The sequence below is a fragment of the Nyctibius grandis genome, chromosome 8 (assembly GCF_013368605.1).
Source record: "Nyctibius grandis isolate bNycGra1 chromosome 8, bNycGra1.pri, whole genome shotgun sequence".
NCBI classification, from domain to species: domain Eukaryota; kingdom Metazoa; phylum Chordata; class Aves; order Nyctibiiformes; family Nyctibiidae; genus Nyctibius; species Nyctibius grandis.
In genome coordinates this window covers 42,369,147-42,375,146 of record NC_090665.1, presented here as the reverse complement: position 1 = coordinate 42,375,146, position 6,000 = coordinate 42,369,147, and positions in this window count along the sequence as shown.

Genomic DNA, 6,000 nt, shown 5'->3' with positions numbered 1-6,000 from the left:
CCTAAGTACAGGAGATCAGGAGACAGGACTTAGTGTCATGTGGTTCTACTAGGTGTAAAATTAAGAGCACATTTCAAATCAGTATGTTAGAAAAAATGAGGAGGCAAAATTAGAAAATGAATGCTTGGTTTCAGGGGAGTCAAAGGGATACAGATATTTGTGTTTGTTGGAGTTCTTTCATGGCAGCATTAGTTGTTGATGTTTATTTTTTCTCACTTCAGTGGAACAGTGTTTGTTAATAATTCTAATAATAAAACATCCACAACAATTGCCAGATTTGCCATTTTTTTTTTCAAAACTGTGGCTAAATTGAATATTTAAAAAAAGACATTTCTTGTGTTTTATTTTGTTTTTTTTTTTCCCTAAACATAGAAGACCTGGTGTAATATGATGGAGCCTGTTTGGAGCACCTCCATGAGTGACTTTGTTCAGGACAGGAGAAGAGTTCAAACACACTTTACACAATTTGCGTTGTGAGCTGCAACAACTATTGCAAATACACCAATATAAAAAACAAAACAAAAACCCAATCCCACTAGAACTGACTCACAGATGGACAAATTTGTTATTGTTTTCATGATCTTTTTCAATGTGTTTGCAGGTTTCCACAGCCTTGTTTAAATTCAAGCAAGGACCTTTTTGCACCAACTTTGCAGGATTTCATTTGCGAGTTGTACATTTAATTCTCCACAGCAGATGGTGATGTGTGGGTGTGCTGCTGTATATTTGCAACAGATTCCTTATCCTACAAAATTAATTGTCTCATGTGCTGATTTAAAAATCAGAATTGTATTGTTCGTAAAAAGCTAATTCTTGCATATTATTTTTGTCAGGACCTGTGCAATGCCAACAAAACGTAAGGGAAGGAAAGTCTAAGTGCTGCTTTAAAGCAAATGGATCGTGGCAGCTCTAGTCAGTCCTGACGCGCAGACTGAAGAGCTAATGATCTTGTGTGTTTATAAGTCACTTAAATAAAATCAAGTATTTTGAGCCTCGGTGTCAGGTTCCCCAGCTGTTGCTGTGAAGAAGGTTGGCCGGGCGGTTCAGCCAGGCTCAGTGGCACACAGCACAGACAAGGCCTCCGAATGAAGCCCCCATTTCCTTTGGTGGGTTTCTTTCCTCATCAGGGATTTATTTTTCAACGATTGCTCTTTCAGCGGCATGGCTTATGTTCATTTCCAAAGTTTAGGGGATTTTTTTTTCCTCCTAATTTGATAAAGTCTCACGTCTTTGTGAAAGCTGTCACTGGTGGCTTGTACCAGCGCCTTGGCCACGCCACCGTCCCAGGCTGCAGGTCTCGGAGGAGAAAGAGAAAATATGAGGCTGAGCAGAGTGCTTCAGCGGGGGTCAGGTACTGCCAGGCTGGCCAGCCCCGCACTGCTGACCGCTCCGGCAGCCTCGTGTGGCACAGAAAACGGGGCTTCGTCGAGGACGGGGTCCACATCAGTGTCATTGGAAGGGGGGGAACCCAGGGCCTTAATGGTTGTGGTGTTAAGCAGGTGATCAGGATGGATAAAATAAGGCCAAAGATGGTTATTTGCCTGCTCCTCCTGCCAGAGAGATGGCCACTGTCTCACAGTATTTTTAACTAAAAACTGTCCTTGTCCTCCAGACACTGGAGCTAAGCTGGGTGGGCAGAAGCACCCCATGGCACCCGGGGCTGGCCAGAAGCCCTCCATGTAGCTGCTACGGTGAGGACGTTGTGCCAGACAAGAGGGGCTGGGTGCAGGGGCTGCCACCTGCGCTGGGGGTGCATGGTAGCATGAGGGACCTTGAGGCTGGTGGCTGAAGTGTTTGGGGACAAGACACTTGTTTTGGTGACAAAGCCCTCACAGCCACCCCAAAGCAAAGTGCAATGTTGGGGGCTTCTGCACTTGATGGCACACCAATGCTCCCTTATCCCATTGGTTTGCTTTGTGTCTGGGGGGGGAAAAAAAGAGCCAGCCTTGGGTTGTGTTTGCCCGTGAGCAAGCAGCAGGAGTTGGGTCACGCTTGCTGGCAGCTACAAACCCCACTGCTATAAGCCTGGAGGTTTATGGTGGAATGGATAGGATAGAGGTTTGTGGATTGTACTTTTTTTGCTGCTGCACAAGAAATAATTTGTGGCCCCGTAACATTTAAAATCTGAATGAAATTCAAGATGAAATATTTTAAGTCCTTTAAAATATGCTGAACCGGTGTTTAAAAGATCAGTGATACCTTAGGGGTGTGGTAGACAGAACTTCAAACTTTGTCTGAAAAGCAGCTGGTTAATTTTGTGCGTGTGTGTGTGTACCCATGTCCCCAGCTTCCCAGTTATTTCTACTGAAAGAGCATTTCAGAAAATTGCTGATCTGACAGTCAGAATGAACCAGTCTGATTCCTTGTCTTCAGTTGTGGGCGAATCAAATTAGTTTGCCTTTGTACAACCCATCCTTTGGTCGCTTGCCTTCCTACAGCCCTTTCTAATGCTTATTGCTGGTAGATTTACAGGGAACAGGCTCTTTGAAAGGCAGGTTTTGGGTTTGTGGGAACAGAAACAATTTCAGCTCAGTGACTTTTTGTAGAGCAAGTTTCCATTCTCCTGCTCGTCCCGGTAGCCTTCCCACACTCAATCCCATTTGAATTTCTGGAGCACACCAGAGCAGCACACAGTGTTTCTGGGGAAGGCCTCAGAAGTGCCTGTCACACCATTGTACGTGTTCTCCTGGCTGTTGAAGGTACTAGCCCAGCGCACCTGGGATGAAAGCGATTTCCTTTGCGTGGGCCCAGGGGCTCACTGCAGCAGTGCCCAGGAGGAGCACCCCACATGGGCAGAGGGGGGTGGGTGGGTGTGTCTGGGGGGGGTTGGTGCTTTTTGTTTCGTTCCTGCAGAAGTTCCTGTTTGTCCCCAAGTGATTTGCTCCCTTACGAGTTACTGGGGCTCAGCTGGATTGGTTCTATCACAGCTTCTGTGTTAAAGTCAGTTATTTTTAGGAGAGAGAGAACAGATCAGTCTGAGATGTTGGTGCTTTCAGAGTTATGCTGGATTTGATCACCTTTCATTTTGCTCTGTACATACAGTGAATTACCTCTGTGCAGTGAGCCCAGTCTGTAAGATCTCCAGGGCAGGGAGCAAATCTTTTCTGTTATCATGTGCTGACCTGGCTTTACCTCACCCATCTGTGGCCAGGTAAGTGAGATGTGCAAGATAACACCCTTGCCTGGCTCCTGGTACAGGTGATGGAGAAAGGGGTTCCCTGGGGCACCTTCTCGGTGTGCCTCTCCCCATTAATCATCCTGAGCCTGATTCAGGTATGCAAGGAGCAGCCTCCCCTCCATGTGGTGCACCCAGGTCCCCCTGCCCAACCCTCCCACTGGAAACCATTAACAGCACCAGAGTATTCATCTGCATTTGGCTGCTACAAATTCAGTGTCACAAGGTAGGTTGACTTCCCACGGTAAGAATTTTAAGAGTAGCTCACTGCTATCTTGAATAGACCAGCCATCATTTTCATCACACTCTCCTCGCCGTTCATTCAAAGCCCATTACTGTACCCAAGGTAGGCTGAAGTGGAATATGAAGTGAACGCACTTGAAATGCCCTCCCCCAGGTGATTTTCCATTTATGCAGCAGGCTAACTAATTGCAGAAAGAGTGATTACCCTTTCAGGAAAGAAATATAAAACTTGATTACTTTGAATGAGTGTTAGTGAAATTTGGTTCTGATCCCAGCTGGGTAGAAATTGTGTTTCAGTAAGGCTTTCTAAAAATGCTCACACAGGATCAGCGTAGTGAACCAAGGGCCCATCTGTGACTACTTTTATCCAGCATACATTTGTGATACTCTCAAAAGGGAAACTGAACTTTACATACCAGATCCTTAAAACTGGCAGAGTCCTTTCTCTTGTGTTACATGTGTATGTGAGCTTTCACACAGCTCACGGGAGCTCACTAATGCAAGCTGTACGGAATGGAGAAATAAGTACCTTACAGGAATGAGGTGTCCAACAGCAGTAGCCAACCTCTAAGTCGAAGTGGGGAAATAATCTGGATCGAGACTGGCCTCTCTAAAGTCAACAGCAACATGCCAGTATGTACAGTCACACTTCTGTCTCAAGAGCATCGAGATTGTATGGTGATTTTCATCTCACCGCTTTTCTGACAACGTAAGGTACACAGAAGAAAGGACAGGAAAAAAATTAGGCGATGAATCTAACAAATGCTCTAATGCAGATAGTAAATAGTGTTTGTTGTAAAACAACCCTATGTTGTTCATTCTTAATGGGAAGTGCAGTTTTTTTAAAATGGGCTGGTGAATGTTACAATATGTTGTAAAGTGTATGTATATATGTATATAATCAAAAGTGTGTGTATATACATATATATAGATAAATGAAAAGACTTTTTTCCACAGCCAAATCTTTAAACAGAGCAAATGAATAACTTCTGTATTTTACTACAGAATGGTGAGGTTGATTTAAGGATGAATTAAGCAAGCTGTAAGTTTAAGAACAAATCATTCCGTGGCCTGAAATTATTATAACCAACATGGTAACTTAATCTCACAAAAACACGAGTTTATTAATAGGTGAAGGAGCTGAAGAACCACACAGTCCATCCAGCCCTCTGATATAAGTTTTCCTAATCTCAGTCACGAAATTCAATGCTGCAGTTTTACAAGGTACATATTCTCAATTAGTGAATGTTACAGAACATAAACATGAAGTGAATATTTGTATTAATGGGATTCAAACAAGTCAACTGAAAGAAGCATCAACTCTAGTTATAACACATGGTGAAAAGAATCAAATTTGGAATGTGATCATATATACTGTTGTACAGCAGATATGTACACCGTTTCATATTGCATGACATTCATAGCATATTCATAGAAAAGTCAAACTGAATTATGGCTGAAAAACTGTATTAACACTGAAATTTGCTTGCTACTTTTGTTAAGTGTTGATATTGACTGAGTTAATATTTTCATTGTGTAAAAATACTGTATATAGTAGAAATCCCTTCAGTATCTTCCACATTCAAATAAATAAAGTTACAGTATTGGTGTTAAACATCTTAAATTAAACGGCCGATTCTTTCTAGCCTCCAGAAGGAAAAACAAACAATGAATATGCTCAATCTGGTTTGACTAGTACGCTTCTCTTGAAGACCTTGCTTCTGAAATCAGACTCTAACATCTACCTCATCTGAGGTGCGTCTGGGATGACTAAAACATCTGAACACGGTTAAAAAGGTGGAAAGTCCATAGCCATTCTACACACTTTCATTTATTGTCTGGACAATTAAAGTACAAATAATTCAAACACAACAAGGTTATGAAAAAAACATTTACAATACTTTCCCTCAGAAATGATCTAAACTAGCAAGGTTAACATGAAGTCATTCATTATAACTAAAGTATACAACTGCCTGGTCCTAAGAAAGATTTTTTAAATTATTATTATTATTCAGATAGTAAAACACATCGTAGAGAAAAGATTCTGACATGCCTTCCCCACTAATGCTTAGCAAATGCATCAAAACTTTCCCAGCAAACTGCGCTCATTCATAGCAGATGATGTATAAAGGTTTCCCTGAACATTGAATGAGTGTTCCTTTGAACTAAAATCTAACATTGTTAAAGTAAAAAACTGATAGAATTATGATGCAGCCTTTGCTTTTAGTTATTTGTCTACTACAAAAGTTTGCCTCTTCAGTGTGAAAAAACAATACTTAGTCTACATGCAGTTAGTGGGTATAGCATGGAAAAAATGCACAAAATAAGCACAAGTTATAAATAACCATAACGTTTTATTACCATTAAGACTAAACTTGTATTGAAAAGATTTTATATAACAAGACAAGAAAAGCAATAGCAAATTTAACTATCAACTAGATTATGCATAGCGAGTAACTGTTTCTAGTACTCAGGGAAGAGCATGACCCTTTTTTGTTTTAAATATATAACCGTACAAAGCACAAACATACTAAAATGATCAGTGCACTGGACATGGGAGAGCACCCCCTCAGTCATTTTGT